This window comes from Rattus norvegicus, chromosome 20 (genome assembly GCF_021556685.1).
Source record: "Rattus norvegicus strain SHRSP/BbbUtx chromosome 20, alternate assembly SHRSP_T2T, whole genome shotgun sequence".
In the NCBI taxonomy this organism is placed as follows: domain Eukaryota; kingdom Metazoa; phylum Chordata; class Mammalia; order Rodentia; family Muridae; genus Rattus; species Rattus norvegicus.
Genome location: NC_141553.1, coordinates 44,597,935 through 44,623,890, shown reverse-complemented (window position 1 = coordinate 44,623,890; position 25,956 = coordinate 44,597,935). Strand labels below are relative to the sequence as shown.

Here is a 25,956-nt window from a genome sequence, read left to right as displayed (position 1 = left end):
CAATCTGGAGAAGTTGCCAAACAAAAGTTTTCTAACTAATAAACTAAGTCAGGCGTTTGAGTCCAAAATGGGTCCTTTGGGAACAACAAGGTCTCAGTGCCTCACTCAGTGGTTGCTATCTTAGAAAAGTTGGGAAGATAAAGATGTGATCTGATGAATTGTGCTTCCAGATGGTTTGCAGAAGTTGCTCCTAGCCAATAGGCAGAAATAAATACATTGGCCTAGACATACCAGATAAGACAGCTGAATTGCATAGATTTTTCAAGATGTCAGTTCTTAGAATGTACAAAAGGTAAAAGTTAGAATCAAGATTTTGTGTGTGTGTGTGTGTGTACAAATATACACATATTTTATATATACTATATATTATATATGTATATATAATATATATGTATATTTCCTCACTGAAAAGATATCTAATAAGCCTGGTCAAACTCGAAGCTTTATGCTGTATAAAACTTTATAAATGGAAATACTCTGTCATTCGGCAGAATGTAACCAAGGTCTGTCTAGATGAATAGTACGTGGTTTCTGCACAGGACTCTCTTTAGTAAGCACATTGCTGCTTATATCAGTAATATTGCTCCAATAAAGAAATGTAAAGGTTAAAAAAAAAAAAACTCCAGATGTCTGTGTGCTGCTGGTAAGATAGCACAACGTGTACATTTGACCTCTAAGAAGCTGGAAAAATTTTTTTCAATTTTACTTTTGTTTTGGTTGTATAACTATAGATATACATATGCTTATAAAGCAAGCTAAACACAAGTGTTATCATTCAATCCTAAGGCAAGCTGTGTTGTAATTTGATCAGGTTTTTTTTGTTTTGGTTTGGTTTTGGTTTTTTGTTTTTGTTTTTCTGGTAAGAGGGTTATAAGTTAGGAAGAACAATCTGTTCCAAATAGAAAATTCTTTGAGGGAAATAGTCATGCTATATCTTTTATGCTTCACAGCAAACTTTTTAGTGCCAAAGTAGGCAATTAATGAGTGCCTGGTAGTTTCAATTAAATCATTCAAGTATGTCACACGTAGAAAGGAATAAAAGAAGTTTCCCTTTACAGAATTTATTTTGGTTATTTGAAAATCCACTTCCCTAATATGAATTCTTTATATGATAGCAAATAAATATGTAATACCAAGGAAATGAATTATCTTCCTTTTTAATAACTAAGACTAAATCATAAAAGCATTAGATAATGTATAATTGGCCATAAGACTGCAATAAAAGTACAATATGAGCCTTGTTGTGAACAAAGTGTATCAAAAGCCTGGAATTGGTAAACTAGATAAAATTGGCTAGTGTGAAATGCCTGATTTGTGTGTTCACCGAGCAGAACATCAGTACAAACCGAGGCTTTAATTATGCAGCTTTTGTGGAAATTTTCCCCCAGTGGCATTTAAATGGCACACAAACCTTGAACACAAGTTAAGGAAAAGAAACGTTTGGCTGGCTAACAGCAAGGAGGTTAGACCATGACTCTATGGATTCAAGCCAGCCTACAAGGCAAAATCAGTAAGCTAGGAGCAGGTCTAGACAAGCTCGCGATGACAGCAGAAAACCTGGATTTATTCTTAGGGATATCGAAAAATCACAAATATTTTGATCATAAGTGAAAAATAAATTTTTTTAGCTCAATTAAACTTAATCTAAATATTACCAAAAATTAGACATAATCGCTCTGGTTATAGGCTAGCACTAGGAAAAATAAGTAGGAATCATGTAGGAAGGAACATGTAGCAATTTGATCAAAGCACATCACTATTAGTTTGAAAAATCTTGTCATAAATTCTATTATAGAGAACAAAAATCAAAAAGATCAAACAGATACTTGGAAAAATAATATGTAATTCTAGCCACTTAAGGAGTATACACTAAGAAGTAATTGCAGAATCTAGCTTAAGGAGGTCAACAAGCAGGCCATTGCTAGTTGAGTGACAAGGCTGCATACCATTCATTCATTGCCCACTGTATCAGCTCTCACCAATGTCTATGGCACCATCATTCTAAGTGTTTCATATAGTGTCTCTTCTTACCATTCTCAAGGCTCCATACAGTACACACTATCACTCCTTACTTACAAGTAGACTGCGCAATGATGGGAATGTGAAACAAAATGAATGGAGAAGCTCGTGTATCAGAGGAAATGAAGCAATGGGCTAGGGTTAAGATTATAAGATCGGACTTGAAATGCTCTGTATGCTGCGTTAAACACTGCTCCACACAATCCATTGCAACTTGGTCTTTGCTGAGTTTTGATAATCGCTGAATCTATGTCAATAGCATTTGAATCTAGTGACTTCTTTTGTCCTCAACCTGCTTTGCTGAAGATCAGGCATATGCACTGTTAGTCACAGGTCCCATGTAATAAAATATGATCAGGGTCTGGAGACATTAAGTAAAGCTAGGGTAACCTTGTGAATGACTGGCATTAGTTACTCTTCTATTGCCAAGATAAGGCACCGTAACTAAGGCAACTTATGGAAGGAAGGACTTATTTGGGGATTATTGTTCCACAAGGTTAAGAGTCCATCCCATTGGAGCAGAACACATTGCTGATAGCTTACATCTTGATAGGCAAATACAAAGCAGAGGGAAAACTGGGAAAGCTGTTAAGACCATCCCCTGTGACAGTCTTCCTGAACATCTCCTAAGCCTACTCTTATATCTCCATTAACTGGAGGAAATATTCAAAGACCTGTAACTATTCAAAAATTATCATTCAAACCACTACAGCCTGAAAATCGCTAGCTCCCATCAACTTCTCTTTTGTTATGCGTAATATATGTAAGTTAGTATATCAGAACTGTGTAATTTGACTGCTGAGGATAAGGCCAGACTTTTCCAGATTTGTAGTATCACCATCCTGCCATTGACAACGCTGGTAGAAAGTGGAATGTAGTTGAATCACTAATGTATATGCTTGGGCTTTGCCGTCTTAAGACCTTGAAGCTAGTAGAGATCCCTCAAAACTGTCCTCCCCTTGGAGAGAGAACTAACTGAGCTCACAGTCGGATGAGCTCACAGTTGGAGCCACATGGCCAAGGTCTATCTATCAAAACTTTGCTCTACCGTCTGCTTCATAGACATTGAATTCCTCAGAAGCAAGACTATTTGTTGATATTTTGGCTTTTGTTGCTGTGGAAGCCATCCTACTTCCTTCCCTCAGTCTCAAATTTAAGGGTGTAACTGTCAACACATAATCTGTACAAATGACAACCCAGAAATAAGAAAGAATATGTGGTTTAAACAGACTGAGCCACCCAGGTGAATAAGAACCTCTGCTCCACTTGTCTATCTAGAGTTTATTCCTACAGCAGGGATAATGTGTCATGTTGGATTATCCTAAGCTATTTTCCTACACGTCATGCTCGGCAGACTGTATATGGCACGTAGTGGATAATCAACATATGTTCACTGAATAAATTCAAATTATCACTGTCTTCTAAACATAATATAAATTAATGATATAAATTATTATTCCAGCTCTGGAGTAAAAGTGGGCAAACAGATGTGGGTCAGGAATGGTAGTTTAAGCAAGCATAAATCAAATTCCCTAAAATAAGTGGCAGCAGATTATAAGTCATTGAAAAAAAAAAGATAGTCAAAACACAGATGGCTTATTTGGCTCCCAGTGTCCCCATAGTGCTTTAGGTGTGGTATGCAAGCCGCTTTCTCCAAGCCACCACACCCCATTGGTTGACACCTGGCCTCTTAACACGCTTATGTTAACTCTCCCTCTTTAGGCATTGGAATTTTATAGTCCCTCTGTGGTAATGTGTCCCACCCTGTAAGCCCTGTCACCATTGTACAAGCACTTTATTGAATGTATTTTTGTTATTTCTCTAACCTACTGGAATTCACATTCCTTAATCAAAGTAATTCCCACATGAATATAGATATCCAGGAATTTGTACTTATAATGAGTAAAATACATTTGCTTATACAGTGATATTACAGTATGAACATTTAAGTTATATAGACAGAATGAACTTTTTAAATGGCTTCCTTGTTTTTCTGTTTTAACATTACTAGGACTAAATCGACATATTGAAATTACATACATTCAACATATACATCTTGCTGATTTGAACTTGAATATGTGTCGAAAATACTATCACTGCATGTAAAATAAGACATATATCCATCATCTTGAGTTCTTGCGAGTTTTCTGTAAGCACTTGGTTGGTTGGAAGAGTAGGTTATTCTTATCAGTTTCCCTTTAGTGACATATTATTATAGGTAGAAATGATTGCAGTTAGGGCAGAAACCAGCATGACCATGCCTGCCTCATTGGTGGCCCTGTTTACCACCAAATTCCATATGGATGTCTATTGTCTGTGCCATGTTGATTGATGTTCATGAGCTACGCTGCCATCGGAAACCCTAAAGGTCTGAGCAGCCTACACTGCCACCTGAGACAATGATGATGTCTGGGTCTGTGCTGCTACTGAGCCTTGGTCTGGGTCCATGTTCCTAGTGCACCCTGGCAGGGTAGAGAAGAGGATGGAGGTAGGGTTTTCTATCTGTGCTGTTACCAGACATCTATGGAGGCCCATGATCTACTGACAGTGAAGAGAAAGGAAGCTTCTTTAGGTATAATATCAATGACTACAGATGCACAGCTGAGAAGAAGTGAGGGTGATCAAGGTGCATCATGTAAAATTCCCAGGGAGTAATTTCAAGTGATGAAAAAGCAGATAATGACCCCAATTAGGGGTCATGGATTTAACTGGCATATGGGGTGTGTGTGTGTGTGTGTGTGTGTGTGTGTGTGTGTGTGTATAGCTGTACTGTAAACATGTACTGCTATATTGCTAACTGCCTAGACAGCCTTATACAGTTCTTTTGAATTTATGCTTTTCATACGTTAGTTTTATGTTTAAAAGAGAATGAGCCCTTCATCACTCTTTACTCTGTCAATCCACCTTTGCTTCTCTGCTTCTGTGAATTGTACTACTTTCTGTATATCACATACATGGAATTGTGCAGTGCCCATCCTTCTCTTAGACAGTGAAATCATGGCCTCTGTCCATATTGAAAATGAAAAGGTAAGATAAGCTTCATTTATGGCAATGCTATATTTTCTATTCATCGGTCCGTCTGTAATTGTTTTGTTTCTGTGTTGTCTGATTTTTTTTAATTCTTCACAATGAATATAGAAATGTGGATATCTTACAGAAGCAGACAAATGACCACCAGATATATAAGCAGGCTTTTATGACTAATCTTCCTGAGTAGGATAAAACAACGATGGCTGTCTTCTTTTCATGGCCTTTAAGAGTTATTATTGTATATGTGTGTGTGTATGAATATGCATATATATATGTAATATATAAATATGGTATAAATCATATATAAATGATTTTAGGGTTGAGCATGTCATATTGAATAACGAATAGGGGGCTAATCACAGAGAAGACTAAATCTCACTTTCTCAGTAGTCAATAGTCAAGAAGTATTTCTTCTTTTAGGAGTGGAGCCCCATAAGACTTCCCCCTTCGAATTTAGCATGCGCATTACAGTTGTCATAGTTTAAATCTTGTTTAGGCATGGTGGCTGTTTGTTTGTTTGTTTATTTGTTTGTTTGTTTTTTAAGGTGAAATAAGAATGGGGAGGAAAAGGAACCACTATACAGAGTTGTTTAGAATGTGAGCTTTGGACTATGGAACACAGAAACATGCCATTATAAGGTATATGAATCTTTGAAATAGATCTACCAAAAGATTTACCAATTCCATTTCTGGTTACAATAAATAGCGTTGATTATTACACTATAAATACTTAATGGAAATGTGACTTTGATCTACTTTCTTAGAGACTAGCTACACTCTATAAAACTAAAGTTATTCTGAAATAACTAAAGGAATAGAAAAATAAATCTTGGTTACCAAAAAACTAAAAAAGGACTCTTTCTGTCCAAGGAAACACTTCTCTGTGGGAAAAAAGCTAGTATGTATAAAGATAAGCAGACGGTCAGCAGAAGTCTGGTCAGGATGCACAGAGCACATGCACACTCACTCCCAGGAATTTCCAACATTGGATGGCTGCTGTCATTAACCAAAGAAGGTGTGCAGAGTTACAGTGTACCTATATTTTTCTACAGAGGTTAGAGAGTTATAGATTTCAAATAGTATTTGAGTGTCTTCAGTGTAAAGACAGAATGAAAATAATTATTACCCATATAAAATATTGAATTTACAATTCATAAATTCTCATTTTTTAAATGAGCAAAAGGTAAGAATTCATTTTAGTGTTTTGCTTGTGAACATTATTGTACCATTTAGGAGAAACGTTTATTCTAAATTTTAACATTTAATAAACTTGTTATTGAACAGTAGTCTACATTTACTTTTCCATAGGTTAAATGCATTAAAATCTGAATACAGAAAAAGAAAATCAGAAAACAAAAACACATGCATGGCTATTTCCTTCAGAAAATGTATGGTTATTTTGAACACAATATTTTTAGGCTAAAACAATTCTCTATTGGTAATGAATATAACATCTAACATGACTTAGAATCCTCTGAAAATAATCCTTGGAAGCAAATGCTCAGTAGTTCTCAGATCACATTGTTTTACATATCAGATATTATGTCAAAAAATTACATGTATTAATACAGCTCTTATCCCAATCTCAGAAGGGTAAACAGTATTATAACCTCCATTTTACAAAAGACAACATTCCCACTCAACCTCACACATTAGGATATGGATGGGCTGTTGGCAACCATAGGTTAAATCCAACTGACAATGTCCAAAGCCAAACACGCTGCCCTGTGGACTCCATACATGTAAGGTTTGCATGGGGTACTTATGATGCACTTCTCTTCTTAAATTTATTTTTACTGGATATTTTTTTAACTTACATTTCAAATGTTATCCCCTCTCCCAGATTCCCGTCCACAAACCACCTACCTATCCCATCCTACTCCCTTCTTCTGTAAGGGTGTTTGCCCACCCATCCACCTACCCCAGCGCTGACATTGCCCTACACTGGGAGATCCAGTCTTACCAGGACCAAGGGCTTCTCCTCCATTGGTGCCCAACAAGGCCATCCTCTACTGCATATGCAGCTGGAGCCATGGGTCTGTCCATGTGTACTCTATGGATGGTGAGCTCTGGTTGGTTGGTATTGTGGTTATTATGGGAACTCCTCCAATGGGAACCCGGTTCTCAGTTCAATGGTTGGCTGCGAGCATTCGCCACTGTAATTGCCATGCTCTGGCTGAGCCTCTCAAGAGACAGCTATATCAGGCTCCTGTCAGCATGCACTTCTTGGCATCAGTAATATTGTCTGGGTTTGGTGACTGTATGTATATGAGCTGGATCTCCAGGTGGGGCAGGTTCGAAATGGCCATTCCTTCAGTTTCTGCTCCAACCTTTGTATCCGTATCTCCTTCTATGAATACTTTTGTTGCCCCTTCTAAGAAGGAGTAAAGCACCCACACTTTACCGTCCTTCTACAGCTTCATGTGGTCTTTGGATTGTATCTTGGGTAATTCCAGCTTTTGGGCTAATATTCATTGAGTGCATGAGTGCATATCATGTGTGTTCTTTTGTGATTGGTTTGCCTCACTCAGGATGATATTTTCTAGTTCCATCCATTTGCCTATAGATTTCATGAAGTCATTGTTTTTAATAGCTGAATAGTACTCCATTGGGTAAATGTACCATATTTTCTGTCATTCCTCTGTTGAAAGACATCTGGGTTCTTTCCAGCTTCTGGCTATTATAAATAAGGCTGCTATGAACACAGTGGAGAATGTGTCCTTGTTATATGTTGGAGCATATTTTGGGTATATGCCCAGGAGTGGTTTGGCTGGGTCCTCAGGTAATACTGTTTCCAATTTTCTGAGGGACTGCCAGACTCATTTCCAGAGTGGTTGTATCAGCTTGCAATCCCACTCACAATGGAAGAGTGTTTCTCTTTCTCCTCGTCCTCACCAGCATGTGTTGTCACCTGAGGTTTTGAGCTTAGCCATTCTGACTGGTATGTGGTAGAATCTCGGGGGGTTTTAAATTTCATTTCCCTGATGACTAAAGATATTGAACATTTCTTTAGGTACTTCTCAGTCATTTGATTTTCCTCAGCTGAGAATTCTTTGATTCTCTGGAGTCTAACTTCTAGAGTTCTTTGTATATATTGGACAGTAGCCCTCTATTGGATGTAGGATTGGTAAATATCTTCTTACAATGTGTTAGTTGCTGTTATATCCTAATGACAGTGTCCTTTGCCCTGTAGAAGCTTTGCAATTTTATGAGATCCCATATGTCAATTCTCGATCTTAGAGCATAAACCATTGGTACTTTGTTCAGGAAATTTTCCTCAGTGCCCATGTGTTTGAGATTCTTCCCCACTTTTTCTCCTATTAGTTTGAGTGTATCTGGTTTGATGTGGAGGTTCTTGATCCACTTGGACTTGAGCTTTGTACAGGGTGATAAAAATGGATTGATTTGCATTCTTCTACATGCTGACCTCCAGTTGAAGCAGCACCATTTGTTGAACATGCTATCTTTTTTCCACTGGATGGTTGTAGTTCCTTTGTCAAAGATCAAGGGACCATAGGTGTGTGGCTTCATTTCTGGGTCTTCAGTTCTATTCCCTTGATCTACCTACGTGTCTTTGTACCAATCCCATACAGTTTTTATCACTACTGCTCTTTAATATAGCTTGAGGTCAGGGATGGTGATTTTCCCAGAAGTTCTTTTTTGGTTGAGCATAATTTTTGGTATCCTGGGTTTTTTGTTATTCCAAATGAATTTGCAAATTGCTCTTTCTAACTCTATGAAGAATTGAGTTGAAATTCTGATGAGGATTGCCCTGAATCTGAAGATTGCTTTTGGCAAGATGGACATTACTATATTAATCCTGTCCATCCATGAGCTTGGGATATCTTTCCACCTTCTGAGATCTTCTTCAGTTTATTTCTTCAGAGACTTGAAGTTCTTCTCATACAGACTTTTAACATGCTTGGTTAGAGTCACACCAAGGGATTTTATATTATTTGTGACTATTGTGAAGGGTGTCATTTCTGTAATTTCTTTCTCATGCTCTTTAAACTTTGAGTAGAGGAATGCTACTGATTTGTTTGAGTCAATTTTATATCCAGCCACTTCGCTGAAGTTGGTTATCAGACTTAGAAGTTCTCTGGTGGAACTTTTGGGGTCATTTAAGTATACTATCATATCATCTGCAATTAGTGATATTTTTGACTTTTTCCTTTCCTGTTTGTATCTCTTTGACCTCTTTTTCTTGTCTAATTGCTCTGGTTTGGACTTCACAAACTATGCTGAATAAGTAGGGAGAGAGTGGGCAGCCTTGTCTAGTCCCTGTTTTTAGTGGGATTGTTTCAAATTTCTCTCCTTTTAGTTTGATGTTGGCTACTGGTTTGCTGTATATTGCTTTTATTATGTTTAGGTATGGGCCTTGAATTTCTGATCTTTCCAAGACTTTTAGCATGAAGGAGTGTTGAATTTTGTCAAATGCTTTCTTAGCATCTAATGAGATGATCATGTGTTTTTTTTTCCTGAGTTTGTTTATATAGTGGATTTTCATATATTGAACCATCCCTGCATCCCTGAGATGAAGCTTACTTGGTCACGATGGATGATCATTTTGGACGTTCTTGGATTCGGTTTGTGAGAATTTTATTGAGTATTTTTTGGGTCAATATTCATCAGGGAAATTGGTCTGAAATTCTCATTCTTTGTTGGGTCCATGTGTGGTTTAGGCATAAGTGTAATTTTGGCTTCATAGAAGGAATTGGGTAGTGTTCTTTCTGTTGCTATTTTGTGGAATATTTTGGACAGTATTGGTATTAGATCTTCTATGAAGGTCTGATAGAATTCTTCACTAAACCCATCTGGTCCTGGACTTTTTTTGGTTGGGAGACTTTTAATAACTGCTTCTATTTCTTTAGGAGTTATAGGACTGTTTAAATTGTCGTTTCTGATTTCTCAAAGAACAACTCCTAGTTTGTTTGGGTTTTTTGTTTGTTTGTTTTTGGTTTTGTATATTTTTTGTTTTTTTTTCTTTTGATCTTTGTATAGTTCTTTTTGTTTCTACTTGATTGATTTCAGCCTTGAGTTTTATTATTTCTTGCCATCTACTCCTCTTGGGTATATTTGCTTCTTTTTGTTCTAGAGCTTTTAGGTGTACTGTCAAGCTGCTAGAGTATTCTCTATCCAGTTCCTTTTTGGAGCACTCAGAGGTATGAGTTTTCCTTTTAGCACTGCTTTCATTGTGTCCCATAAGTTTGAGTATGTTATGCCATCATTTTCATTAAATTATAAGAAGTCTTTAATTTCATTCTTTATTTCTTAAATTTTCTTATTATATTCATCTACCCAATAAATTATCATCATTCTCATCAGAAGTAATTATTTGATTGATTTAATTAGCCTGCCATCAAAAATATATTTCTACACTTCATTAGTGGAATAAATATAGCATATACTATGTAGTATAAATTTCTACTTGTTGGAAGGGAAATTGAAGGCTATTAAATGCTAAAAGTTACTATAAAATTTTATCTTATAAGATTACAGCATTTGTATACTTTCACTCCCTAATCACATTTATTCTCAGAACAAAGTGTGGTGGCAAGCCATTGCAGGTTAAAGGTATGGTCAATACTCAAGTCAGTATTTTTAGCCTGACCTTGTTTTCCGGAATTGAAAACACCTTTCCAATTTTCTGGTATGTGGTATGATATTTTTATTAAAAAATTGAAGGATCCTTTTATTGCCATTTTGATCTTCTATAAAGTTTGAATAGTACCATGGTGTGTGTGTGTGTGTGTGTGTGTGTGTGTGTGTGTGTGTGTGTGTGTGCTCATGTGCACAAGTACTTATATATGTAGGCCAACGGTCAACATGAGATGTCTCCTCTGCCATGTTCTATAATTTTTTTAACAAGATATTTCACTGAACTTGGAGCTTACTGTTTTGCATAGACTGGTTTGTCAGCAAGCATTTGGGATGTATCTGCCTGACTCCTCCTGATACAGGATTAGAGGCATGTTTCCAATGTGCAGCTTTTACAAAGATTTTCATTTTTGAGCAGCAAGCAGTATAAGCATTGAGCCATCCTCCCATCATTTTCCTAGGCAACTAGAATGGAAACATTCAAATCATTATAATTAGTCCTTAGATTTTCTTCCTACCTTATTGAAATATCACCAACCTTCGGGCTAACTCCCATCATCCTTTATGGTCTATTGACCCTTGAGACCTCAATCACATTTGTTTACCTTCTCTTATAGCATCATATACTGGGAGATAAGAGAATTTCATCTGGAACGGTCAATATTGCTGTGTTCATATCACTGGCCCACTGTACACTAAGCAATATGATGCCAAACATGATAATTTATCTTTGACTCTCAGCTGCTTGTAATTTAAAAAGAAAATCAAAGAAAGATAAATCTATCATGCCTAATCCATAGCAAAGTTTGGAGAAATGAGATGAAGAAAAAAAATCTTCATTTTTTAATCTTTTTAAAAAGCCTTTTGAGATCAATATAATTACATTCTAATTTATTTTCCTCCTCCTAAGCCCTGTCATATACACCTCCTTCTTCTTTTTCAAATTCATGGCCTCTTTTTTTTCAGTAACTATTGCTAAGTTCATATATGCATAAACAAATATATCCCTAAATATGACTTGCTCAGTCCACACAATGTCCATATAATGTTATATGTATGTGAAGATGAAAACAGACATGAAAAAAATAAAAACAAAAAAATACATCCAATTGGCTGAACCCTGGCTCCAAATACCCCTAATTATATGATACTCCATCTAAGAAAAGCTCTCATGGCCTCAACCCTACATAAAGGACAAGGGGCAACTAAGGAATCAGAAGAAAAATAAAAGCCTTTCCCAGGAAAAAGCCTACCAATTGGTTGTCCAATACCAAAGAATCAGCCCTGAGAAAACAATTTTTACAAATGACTTAGAAAATTGTAAAGACTCGATACGTTCTAGTTTTCATTGCCCTTATTAGACTCAGCAACAAATTTATTATCATCTGTTCCAAACACGACATGGTACACTGTATATCAAAAGTCCCACTTTAAGAATTTTGGCTGTGTAAATGTCACTTCGGCACAAAGTAGCACACAGGTTCTGTTAGCCTTTCTGTTGGCGATTTGAGCCTTCCCACTGAGAACAGCTTCTGACTGGGACGGACAGGTGGCTCAGTAGTTAAGAGTGCACATTGCACTTCCAGAAAACCCAAACTCAGTTCTTAGCACCTACATCAGTTGACTCACAACAAACACTCTGTGAATTCATCTCCAGTGCATCTGACATGGGCAACACATTCTCATATGGCTTGTGTGTGTGAGCACATGCACACACACACACACACACACAAATACACATACATACACACACACAAATATACATACATACACACATACATACACACAAATATACATACATGCACACACATATATATACACACACAAATATACATACATACACACACATATACACACCATACAAACACACACACACAAATACACACACATACACATACATACACATACCCACCATACACACACATACACAAGAAAATAACAAAAGAATCTTACCTTTTCTGTTTGAACAAGCTTCCAGTTTTAGAACAATATCACATATAATGTTGGTGTTACATTACTAGCTATAACTGATTATCAAGATGGAGGGATAGCTAAAAATAAACGTGATAATTTTCTTTACATATCAAATAATGTAAGTTTCCCATAAAGGGCACAAATTCATTCCTTGCAGACATGACTGTGTCCATAACACCTAGCACAGACTTTAGTACATAGCTGGCCTCAAACACCCAAGTGTTGAATATAGTGAAAGACATCAGCACCATTCGAATCACTGTAGCAACAAGACACTCTGGATCATACGATTTTTTAATTAATGTTCTATGTGACCTTGGCTATTTAAATAGAACAACTTTGCACTTGATTCAATTAGTTTCTATTGAACAGTGATTGTTTGCTGGATGGTGCTTTCTTTAGCTCCTAAACATTTAAATAAAGTCATGTCGGGGCTGCGGCTGAGTTGGATAAAAGCCCAAGTTAAGGGCCCGATTCCAAAGTAAACTCTTGTTAGACATGAAGCATCGGTTCAGGTGCCCAAGGGATGTTCACAAGGCAGGAATGCAGAGGAAGAAATGAGACCAAGTATCAAGGATACTAAAGGCAAGTTACATTTAATGTGCTCACAAAATTCCATGTCAAGAAGGAGCTTGGAGCATTCTAGCTGTTGTGGAATCAGTCTTAACTTCTGCTACAGTGGAGAAGTCCCTACGGCCCATTAAGTTAATGACAAGTGCATCGTGAAGTGTTTGAATTAAACCTCATTTCAATACTTGCCATCCAATCACGTTCTCTCCTCTGCCTCCTCCCTGTTTAAAGGTGCTCTGCTCCACTCGGGAACAAGCTTTGTGTGGGACTCAGGGTACTGAGACACGAACGTTTTTTATTCTGTCTTGTGTATTTAAAATTTACAATTGGAAAATTTCCTCAGTGGACTTTGTATGTGGCATTTCCTGGATTGAGTCATGAAATAAATCACCAATGAATCAAGACAAACAGAAAACACCACAGTTGCCAGGAAAATGGCGCAGGTCCAAGAATAACATTCTAAAAGGCAGGTACTTTATACCCCTTAAACCTTCCTAAGTTTTCAACACTCTTTTTCCCTCATCTTACATTTCTTTAAGGAAAGCCCTTGTCTATATATCATGGCAAGGACTTTCTGTCCCCTTGGGTCTCCCGGTTTCCTTATTTATATATTGATTTAAGGCCTGGTTGAAATGGACCAACTACATGACAGGTAGAACGTTTTGTCAACAAACTTAACCAGGCACCAACAATGCTAAATGACCCTCACATCACGTAGATGGAAATCTGTTGCCCTTGTGAACCGATGAGGTATAAACAGATTATACAAGTCTTTCTACAGACTACACTTTTGAGAAAGAACAAGTGTAGATTTGTGTACTGGACATTCTGGGTGGTAAAGACAAGTATCACTGTTCCTAAATTTACACCTTCACCTGAAACAGGTTGGCACATCTAGTTCTATGGCCACCGAAACATACTTTTCCTCACCTCTCTGCTTTCTTAGGGCTCTCCTTCCTTATCCAAAGTCTGTTTTTCCAGGTCACCTGAAAATCCCCTTCCTATAGACAAGTCCTCATAAAGCCCTCCTGAAAATAGATGCAAGCTCTTTCTCTTCCCACGTAGAAAGCTTCTGTCATTTCACTAAGATATAAAATCAGGTCACCTAATCTTTGTATTACTTCTGTATGTACAAAGATGGCCTCCAGTCAGCTCATTGGGACCTTGTCGGAAGGCTCGGAGCTCACCTAGGTTGGTTGCCCAGCATCGCCTATCAGAACTGAGGGGGAAGTGTGACGCTTCTTGCTCCTGCTCCTTTTCTTCACTGTGTAACCACAGTGGTCAACAAGTAAACGTTCATCCAATTTTAAATAATGGAATGAATAAAAAAACAGCCAGTAATATGTAAACAGTCCTTCCAAGGCAGATTAGTTTTTAATAAAATATCATTTAATCAATACTGTTTGTAAATGTGCACAGGCAGGAGAAAGCTTCCATTTCTAAGTCTTATCTCTGAATAGGCTACAGGACAAAGATACTTAAAATTTGTGCAGGTTAGAGCAGTGGGGGCTGGGTGGGGAGATGGGAGTGTTATTTTATTGGACCTAAAGTGTAACACCAGGATCTATGTTTTGGTGCTGTTTTCTTCTGGATGATAGTAAACAGCTCCTACATCTCTCATAACGGTGGCTCTTATCCTATGGCATGAAGCCAAGCAGATAGGCGTCTGTATTTCAGCAATCCTGATTGGGTCAGGATGGATTTAATTACCAAAGTAGCTATTAGATAAGTTACAGCATTTATAAAAACCAATGGAACATTAATATGACTTAAGCTTATTCAACTGGCAAATCAAGAACGAGGTTAAGTAGGGAGAGAAGGAGGATACCGGGGATGCAACTGGATGTGTTCGCTATATTTGGGTGTTATTCTGCTACTACAAGGTTGGTTATTAGGAGCAGATACTCTCCTCAGTCACCCATGCAAGTGGTCCCCACAGGTCCATTGTTTACAAGATGGTGAAACAAGAGATTCTGTAAAAATAATGCTATAATCATCTGCCTTAACTTCCTCTCTCTCTCTCTCTCTCTCTCTCTCTCTCTCTCTCTCTCTCTCTCTCTCTCTTTCTTTCTCTCTGTGTGTGTGTGTGTATGTGTGTGTGTGTGTGTGTGTGTGTGTGTGTGTGTGTGTTTCTGCACATACACATCTACTGACACGGAAGCTCTAAGGTTTATCTTTAAATGTCCACTTTGACCACTGTCCATCTTACTTCTTGAGGCCCCTCTCAATAAACTTGAATCTCATTGATTTGGACCAGAATTCCAGTGGCTCAATGGACTAGAGTGGTTACAGTCTGTGCCTCCATGTTTTGATTTTCATGAGGTTAATTAAGATCTGAGTTCAGATCAGAGAGCTTCGTAGCCAGCTCTCTTTCTGCCCCCGTGGACCACATTGCTACCCCTAATTTCTTTACAAACATAGAAACTTAAGGCTGAAAGAGATTTTGAAGGATGTAAAGCTATTTTCATATATTATCATAACATTTGCTTCCTGCCAAATGTCTAACTAGCTGATAAAAATTGGGCACATCTTAGCCAATAAGGACTGTGGTCGAAAAAGCTCTAATGTTTGTCTAAGCTTACATCTGTGCTGGAACAAAATTAGAATCACAGAATTGTGACCCCTGCCTGCTCTGGTGACCATTTCACTCTGTCACCTTGAATGTGGAAACATTTGAAAAATATAAAATATAAAGCCTTAGCCATATGATTTCATATTTATATGGTTTCTATATTGGCTACTGCAAAGCAGAATTTCTAACTAGAACTCTTCTTGAGAGATTTGCATAATTCATACTATTTTCCATATACAAAGTGAACATCCAGTTTAGAAAATGAAATTTAAAAATAACTGATCTGAATGTGCACTCCATGCTTTAATCTCCATGTGTCTGCTGATATGGGGAAGCAGTGTGAAAGAATTATATGGTGTCTTGGAGATGTCACCCAGAACAAGACCCACATCCTTCGCAGCTGACCAGAGGAATTACAGAAATAGCAAGTCAGTCTTATCTCTAACCTCAGCCCCCTGACCCCTTGCTGGTATCTCTGACATCCAGCTATCTCCCCTGGCATCTTCCCAACAGGAACATCTGGGCTTTGTATTCACGTCCTACTTGGGATGCCTGCAGCTGCTCTCTGGATACTTCCGCCACAGAAGTGCTCCATTTTGTGATTCCCTACCACTCTTACCTATTTTCCAAGGTCTTAAAGATAGCTTAACTCCTGACCTATGCTGAAATTGCTACCTTGCAATTCCAGGCCTCTGGATGTGACACCTGACTAACTCTGCTTCTTGGCAAAAAGGAGAACATTAATTGGGTAAATGTAAATGTCCTTCATGTTTGTTTGAGACAACAGAAAAACCTGTGCAGAATTAGCAAGACAAAGAACAAAATCCATTCTGGATGCTGAGTCACTGGCAAATACCTCGAAATACCTTTCCAAATTCTGTCTTCATATTTATAGATTTCTAGAGGTGATGGTAACCCAGAAACAGTAGTGTGCATGCTCACAGGACCAAGCCTGAAGAAACCCCTGTGCTCACAGCCAGCAGTGCTTTGCTGGTTCATTTGTTGTCCAGGGTATTAATGAAGCAGATGAATGCAAACTGTGCCTGTCAAACAAGGAAGCAGAACCCATTTAAGTCATCGCATTAGCAGAAGGGTAGGTGGCTGGCTAGTCTGAGACCCGTATAACTCTGTCAGCAGAAGCATCCTGATGGTGTTGCCAAGGACAGTAGTGGCATGAGTGGGTGGGGTTTTGTCACTCCTTTGACCCAATTCTTAATATGCTTCCAAAATCACAAGACGAAACTTATTGTCGTTGTTTATTAATCAACCATTGGAAATCAACGTCCTAGTCAGAATTCAAAAGATGGCAGTGGAGATCTAATTGGTCTGCTCTATGAAACAGTCTACATTAAGCCTCCTTCAGGAAAACATGTGGAAACTCGTGAGGAAAATTCCAAAAAACCGTTTTGCTATTTGCAGGGCTGGGTGGATGGAAAAAAATTACTTTCTTCCCAATGCCTATTACCTGTTTAGCTGTAGAATACTTTCAGAAGGATTTTCTGACAAGCATGATTGAGATATAACTTTGGAGGCTTAAAAAAATCTTCCTTCTAGGACATGGTCATTTCAAGTGAAGGCAAAACTGTCCAGAAGACAATGAGTCCTTCTTTTACCTGAGATTTAATAGCAGATGTCAATCAGATGATGATTGTTTTAAAGGTTTTCCTTCATCAAAACTGACTCTCATTCATGTGCCCCTCACCCTGACCCTCAGGTGAACCTCCTCTTATTGTTCCATGCATTAGCAGGCCAGGAGATCTACCAACAGACTCTCAACTGCCTTGAGTCTGCCTAGCAGGCAGACTTTCACAGAAGCAGGCAAAATGGCTTCCAACATATTGACACCTGGGAGACCAGCTTAGTTCTTAGGTTAGATAAGGGATCGTTTAGATTTCCACTAGCGTCAAATTCCTGGGTTCTTGGAAGTCAATATGAAAAGGACACTGAGAGGGAACTTACAGTCATACCGTGAAGGTCCTTTCCACACCAACTAATGGTTCTCAATCCTTGGAGTATTTCATAATTCTATGGATATATGTAAATATGTGTATGTGTATACTTTTGAGCATCCTAGGGGTGAAGCTCATTAAATAATCCTGGGCTAGCTTTTCTGATACACCCTGAAGTTAAACAGCTGCTCCAGCCATCCTCACCCCCCAATTTCCTGAAGAATGTTACTATACAAGACGGCAATGCCAATTTCCCCTACAAATTAATGTTTTCTTGGAACAGTGACGAGAAAGTGATAGGAAATGAACTAACCTCCCAACGAAATGTTAGTTAGATGAGAAGTCTAGCCCTACCTTTCCACACAGGTAGTAAAAACCTGTAAAAGTACAAATGAGGGAACAGAATTAGAAAAGCCAACACAAATACTGAATTGTGGTGGCCCAACCCTTTTATTCTTAATTCATTAGAGAAGAATTATCACTTACTGAGGCCATATTTGTATTATTGTACCATTGACTTTATAAATATCTGCTGAATGTTGTTTAATCATGTGTCCTTAGAGGTAAAAATATCTATTTATTTCATTTAGTCACTCAAGAGTCATCAGATTTAGGGGTTGGGGATTTAGCTCAGTGGTAGAGCGCTTGCCTAGGAAGCGCAAGGCCCTGGGTTCGCTCCCCAGCTCCGAAAAAAAGAACCAAAAAAAAAAAAAAAGAGTCATCAGATTTCACCGATATTATTGATTTTGAATGTGTTTAAAGTTTTAGCTTTTAACAGTGAGGTGTCAAGACTCTGAAATGAAATGGTTTTACTGACTTGTAATGGTAACCTTATGCAGGTCCATCTGTGCCCTAGCCCGTGACTTTGTAAATATTTTTTCAAGTGGAAAATACATGCAATTTTTATGACAAGAGAGTGGAAATTTTGTATGTATAGTTTCAGGTTTTAAGTTTTTATCTTCTTTATATTAGTGAACATAAAGTTCGAATTTTTTCTAACCAACTGTTGAGTGAAATTCATTTGGATACTTTCATGCATGAACTAGGATGTATGTTTCTAGAACAGCTTCATTTGAATGAATAGTTCCTAGATGACATGTGGCCTTTTGCATGTGAAAGATTTTCAGGGACTTAACATTACATCGTAGCAGCTGCTTTCAAATATATTGTCATGGGCTTCAGATGTTAGAGTCAGCTTAATAACACTGAACTTGTTTGAGAGTCAGACCGTGAGGAGAACACAACTTTACCTGTTCAGATGAAGCTAAATTATCACTAAAAGTCTCCAAAACTGTGTTTCCTGCTTACAATGTCTTAATGACTGATGATTATTCTCTATGTAACTTATGTATTGCTTGTTTTGTGAAAACAGCTTATTTGTTCATATTATATTATTTACAAGGATTCATGAATGTTGTCTGATTCATTACAAGGGAATTAATGTAAAAAGTTATCAGTCATTCTTACAAAGAGAAAGGCAATTTTACAGAATACAGAGTCCCCTGCAAGATTAGATTTTTCAAAACCTACTTTATTTGGGGTTCTTAAACACTTAAACCCCTCTTCTAAGCCACTGACCAAAGGTAGGGGAAAAGAAGATTAATAGGAAAAGGGTGTTGTGGATTTGTTTAGAAGTAGTTCCTTGGAATGATTCCACTCTTTGTTGTCGGAATCCCAGCAGTCTGGTTCAATGGCAAACACCAAACAAGAATCAGTAACAGAAGCTTGATCCAGCAGAAACATCAAGGCTCAGTCAAATCTGCACTGAGTCAGCTGAAGGAGCCAGAGTCCGCTGGAATACCACAAGAAGCTCCTTGATGTGTTTCTCTCCAGGAAGTGACGGCCAATGAAGGCCAGCAAAGTATTGTACTGCACAGTGTAGCAATGCAAGGACATCCTCTCATTGTTTATGTGGTTCCATTTATATTCTTTCTAAACATCATGTGCCCTCTCACAAGATAGCTTCCAAAAGCATCATGTGACACAACTGAGTTGGTAAAGAAATCAGAAATTCCTACTTCAATATCCCCATCTAATTCTCCTCAAACTATTCCTTTTTTGTCAAAATGATAGGAATTTCCCCATTTTGTTCCAGCATGAACATATCTCTCTTACTTCATTCCACTGTATTTTTCTCACCTGTTGCTTAACCTGGGGAGACAAAGGCTTTAGTATATAGCCTCTGTTGTGCACTGTATTGCAAGACTATCAACAATGGTGTCTTGTTGGGCTTTTAAAAAGCAAAACTTAGCTGCAACTTTGAATACAATACTGTTGTTCATTGCCAAGTTCAGGACTGATCTCTTGAAGGTGAAACTTGTCTATTTCTGCAGAAAAATATCATCCTTAAACTGCTTTATTAGAGAACATCTGACTGGTACAAAACAATCTGTACAAGTAATTTAGAAGCATCTTTGGAAGGCATGCAAACACATGGAAGACTTTCTACAGCGTATTGATTTCTGTGTTCACACAGGACATAAAATAGTATAAATTCTGGCAAGATGCTACCTGCAACAGAGTGGGCCTTCCATGAATCTGTTTTACTCATTTAGAAAGACAGGTAGTAAGTTCCACTAGAAGTAAAACTTGCAGCACCATCAGTTTCATTGAGTCACAGATTAGGATTCGTCTTTTATTTTCTATCAGTAGTAGTAAGTCTATGTTCTTCGTGTAAAAATCCCCTAACTTTTGAAACATTAGGCTAACCTAAATTTGTGTGTTCTGGATAGGTGAATGGAAAGCACATTGATGCTACGTGTGTTTCATGAAGATTTGGTTTGGCTCAGTTCATATCCTTATGGAAGAAAAAAGGAAGCGATTCAAAGCAGCCAAAGACATCAGTGGTGAAATATTAAAGCAGTTCCCTTCAATTTGGGGTATAGAATAAGAATTGCTGATATTATTACTTCTATGCAAATTTTACTACAGACCTATCTAGCATGACTGGACAAAACAAAGAAAAGGCATACATGTCTTCTCTCTGTCAGTTCTATCTATATATTTTAGTGATTAACAGTTGGATTTGGAAGTTTTATAATTTCAAATAGTATCTAAAATGTCATATGCTATGTGTAAATCGAATAAGACCAGACGTCTAGTCTGGGTACTAAAATTAGGTATGGAAATTAAGAAAAATACAATACTTTAAATAATTCAGTTACCCCTAATTTATAAATGTGTGAAATCTGAACTAATAATCTATCAGTTATTTCTGTCTAAACCAACAGATGTGAAGAACCAAGAGTAGCCAAGTAGCCATCTTGAATGGGAACAAAGCTTAGAAATTTACACTACCAGATAGAAAGTCTGTCACGAGGCTGTGGTTATTAAGGTAAGAAGGTGTGGGGTTGGTACAGGAAATGTGATTGGGCTTAGAAAGAAAAGAGAGTCCAGAAACAGAGCTCAGATGTTTGTCATCTAATTTTCTATAAAGATAACATTTTTCGTACCATGAGGAAGAATGGTTATTTTAAAAAGTGTCAAAAATCTGGATTCCGTCTTCATACCTTATACAAAAATAAATTACATAGATAGAATGTAAACTGTTGGGGCTTTTAGATGGTTTTAGAGGTAACATTTTTTAATATAATAAACAAACCAAAATCCATAAGTGAAACCGTAAGATTTTAACTGTCCTAAATACAAACTTTCCATGTTTCCACTACTAAACTCATAAAGTAATAAAAAAGCAAGACAACCACTTATGAAAATCCATTTCAATAGGTACATACAACAATAAAAAAATCCCTTATTTTCACAGTATGCCTTTCAACAACAAAGAATATAAGAAATATAAGAAATGCAAGAAACATAGAAAAATGCAAAAGAATGTCAGATAACTGAATAACATCTGAAAATAATCTACTGGCTATCAAGGAAAACACACAATATGACAGATTTTTTTAAATGGCTAAAATGATTGACAGCCCTATGCCTGGACAAGAACGTGAAGCAATGAGCCTCCCAGACCTACTAGTAGGCGGAGAAGGCTTGCTGGCAGTCTGTCCTAAGGCTGAACAAATTCATATCTCAGGCTGTACCCTATCACTACAGAGACATGCCTAACTGATAGAGCTACACGTGTTTACCAAAAGATTTATACTGAATGCCAAAGTCTGCGTTACTCATAAAAGCCATAAAGGAAGGATTGCTGATGTGTACTTATCAGTAACATAAGCAATGGAACATGCTATAATGTCCCATTCCCGTTATGAAATACTAAAGAGAGATGAGAACAAGCTGCACACAAGTATCCTCTACCGTGTAACCTGATAATACACAGAGGTGAGTCATGTGCTTTGACATAAACAACGTCAGCCCCTCTTTCTAGCTGCACAGTTAGAGATGACAAATTGGCCCTGCGAAATCTAGCATGATGGCTGTGCTCTTTCTGCCACAGAGACAAAACTGTTAAGAAGGCAGAGACTCTTTCCTTTGTGCCTTTTCCCTTCCAGAAAAACTGGTTTAGTCACTCATCCTGGGATGCATTCTCTGACATACGTTGAATCGAGTAAAGGTATTTACCAGGTGACTACGTGCTGACTATGAATTATTAGGGCAGTGTTCAAAGAAAGATGGATGACAATGTAAGAGGCTTCTGGAATAGTGAGCTTACCTTCAGTGTGCGCTAAGGTCTAACTGAGAATGCATGTGAAATGGCAATAATTCTATGTGTAGTAGATATACTCTTGTGTAGATATTCAATGGTGTCCATTCAGGTTGGTGGAAGATTAGTCTCTTAAACACCTAATATTTCATTTCTGATGTGATGACCTTTTTGATAAGTCGGTGAACTTTCCCTAAGCCACCTTTAACTTGATATTGAAAGCTTTGAGACATTCATAAACCTGGGCAATACTGCCATTATGGTAAGCCAAAGAAGCCATAAAAAATATATAAGCCAACACCCATAACTATGTTCCAATAAAACTCTACAACATTAAGTGGCTACCTAGGCAATATTTACAGCCTCAGTTATCTAACTAACCCTTGTGATAGTTAATTTCTAATATATTACTGTATAGACTAAATTTCTAATATATTACTGTATAGACTATTTAGAGACTATCCTAATAGTGATATAATCCACTATTATTATCATAGAAAAAGACTAGAGATGCCAAAGAGAACCAGTGAACTGCTCAGGTCATGACCACCTGTGGGCAGGCACATGACATCTCATATGGAAGCCTCTCCAGATGGCCATGGGTTTCAATTTCACTCTCCTAATCATCTGTATCACCTATCACCAGTAGTAAATACACGTTCTAAGAGAAGGCTTAAAGGGGTTTGTTAGGTCTTAGCATTTTCTGGCAACAGATAACAATTTAAACCATGAAATGGTACATCTCAAACTATAATATTTTATCACTTGTATCCAAAATGCAAAAGATGGTGTCGTATTTGTTTTATTTTCGAACTAGCTAGAAAGAGAAGTCTAGTTCCCAGACAGACTATGGAGCTACCCCCTTCCTAGAAGACATTTATATTCATAATTACAAAGAGAAGCTTACAGCCCTAGCAGGGGAGTGAGGAAAGGGAAATTATAGCAGCTATAAGTTAACTTATACCAACAGAGAAGAAAGCTGTGAACATCACAGGGTCCAATCAAGATGTCACAATGGCCATTGTGGTAGATACCAGCAATGTTAAAACCTAATGGGATATGAAATAGCACAGAAGCTGTATACATGTATTGTAAGAAGACACAAATGGCATCAGAAGAGAAAAACCTGTTACTTACATCATACTGAAAGCACACACTGCAGAGCTCCCAGTGAACTCGGAAGAAATTTTAGTGAGGATGTGGAGAAAGACATTTCCCAGGCTGAAGCCTAACGTAAAAGCAAAAGAGAGCAAATATGCAAATGGTTCATTACGAAAGCATTTCAGAGAGTAGAAGCAGGCACTGCCTTTCCCATGCTTATGTTGATACAGTGGGATGCAGACCTCAGAAGGTGCCAGGTCATTGCAACCAAAGTGGAGCCATGTCATAAATACACAGCCATGATACGAAGTCTTCTGGTTCACATTCCACACATGTCAAACCTCAGCAGGTCAAGGGTGTGTGAAAAAGCATGATCACAGTAAAATGACTATTGGGGTCACGACTACCTGTTTCTACTCACCTATGGAGGGAAATGCTTCGAGCCCTTTTCTTAGGAATTACATCTGAGTGGCTCTCATATAAAGGATGTGCTCAGTGTATGGGGGCAGCAACACAATTGTCCTTAATTGATATCTCAAGGGTAAGGGAAATTATTCTATTATTTGCCTCTAACTGCTCGCATCTTCCTCGGGTATTCCTCCTGTCTAGATGCCAAGGGATAAAATTTAAATTGCCCAGTGTCCTTTATAAATTACTATTATATAATTAACTACATAGTCCTTTCAGGGAATCGTTATAGGGACTATGCTTCAATTTCTGTTGGTTTTGTACCCTACGCTATAAGATAGAATTTGAGGTGTGAGAGCAGAGAATTAATAGGCCTTGAAAAATACAGGAAGAATCAGCTAATGTCCGGAGCATCTCCAAGGTTCTAGAACTGTCTGAACATTTGGTCTACAACCTAGTGTAGGGCAGCTGCCAGCCAGTGAATGCTGCTATCTCGATGCTTGATGTCTCCATGACTGTTCCTCAGATTGTTTGCCTTACTCTGTGAAACCAGTCTTCCAGTGTATGGTGGCCGCGTGTGTGTGTGTGTGTGTGTGTGTGTGTGTGTGTGTGTGTGTGTGTGTGTGTGTACACACGCGTGTACATGTACATGTGTGCACATGAGTACATGCCAGTAGTCTTAGAGACTCGGGGTCATGCTGTGATCCTGGAGCTTAACCAGTTGTTTCAACTGACTGCCCATTAAACACCAGGGAACTGTATGTCTCTGTCCTTCTCCACCTTAAACACTGAGTTTACGTACTAGTGCCAACGTAACCAGCATTTATGTGAGTGCAGAGGATCAAAACTGCTTATGAACTGAACCGTCCTCAGTCTCCTCCTCCAAGCTTCTGCTGAGTCTTGTGTGTGTGTGTGTGTGTGTGTGTGTGTGTGTGTGTGTGTGAGAGAGAGAGAGAGAGAGAGAGAGAGAGAGAGAGAGAGAGAGAGAGAGAGATTTTCTTATCTTCGGCTTCTATTTCTTCCACTTACAAGGCTGCAGAGGGAAGGGAGACAGGAAAGGAAACTGGATAATTCACAATTGGCCAGCCCTGCTGTTGGCTGGTACTGGTTTCCTCTCACTACAGCAGCTGTTGAGAACCTCTTGTGCACATTTTTCTCTTCCTGACTCTTCTCCTGGACAGTCTGAATATAGCCCCTATTCAGGAAGGACTCTAACTTGGCCGCCTCTATACTTCAACCTCTCATTCTTCCTGCACAGATGCCCTACCCTCCAGCCAAGGACCTCATGTGCATTAACCATTTTAAAGGGGACCCAGGCGAAACCTTTCTAACATAACGTCCGCGTCTGGTTTTGAAGAATCTAAGACATTTGATCATCTCTCAGTGGGAGTATGGGCTTTTCTCCCAGCAACCTTCTGTACTTTCTTGCCTATTCAGGCCACCACTTAAAAAAATTTAAGACATTAAACATGTGTCTTCCAAACATCATGGGAAAATCAGACTGAGCTTAGTTTTTTCGTTGTTAATATCAGCATTTGGTGTTTGGGGCTAGGAAGGACTGGAGAACTAAGCATAGAACTTTGTACATATTAAGTGCACCATCTATAACTGAGACATAACCCCAGTTTTTGTATTTTTTATTTTGAAACTATGCAAAATCCATCGGGCTCAAAATGAATTACATGTATACTCCAGTCATTCCACTGTGGGAGGAATCTACCAATAACTGAGACAACCTTTCCTGGGTGTGTGGGCTGGGAAAGAGTTTTGCCAGGAGGAAAAGCATGTTGGTTCTTTCTGAATACTAGGGCATCACTCACCTACCACAAAATAGTCCATCCATTGTGTCATCCTCTATCCATTGAACTGTCACTTCTGAACACAAAAAATTTTATCTGACTGTGAGACCAAGAGCAGGATCGGAGCAAGAATGGGTTTGAGGAGTGTCCAAACGCTTGAAATGTCATCCGGAGATCAGCCTGTGACCCTGTGCCTGCATGTCCTGGCACAGGTAACTCTGAGCCCCCAACCTTTTGCCTCACTAGAGGAGGTCAAGTAGCCCATAACCAGATTAAACTTCCTTTTCACTTATAAGATTGTTTGCAGTAGCACCTGGAATTCCTCTT

General features: G+C 38.2%; 1 protein-coding gene across 10 annotated transcripts in view; it reads right to left on the bottom strand.

Annotated features, from left to right (window-relative positions):
- The window catches only part of LOC147998712 (uncharacterized), a 184,257-nt gene that overhangs the window by 23,120 nt on the left and 135,181 nt on the right, over positions 1-25,956 (bottom strand). For 4 of the 10 annotated variants that reach the window (XR_015646031.1, XR_015646029.1, XR_015646022.1 and 1 more), the window contains one exon: positions 23,459-23,549. The exons of the other annotated variants lie outside the window; for them this stretch is intronic. The gene's annotated coding sequence lies outside the window, so the exon portion shown is untranslated. The remainder of the gene's footprint in view (positions 1-23,458; positions 23,550-25,956) is intronic. 10 annotated transcript variants of the gene reach the window in all.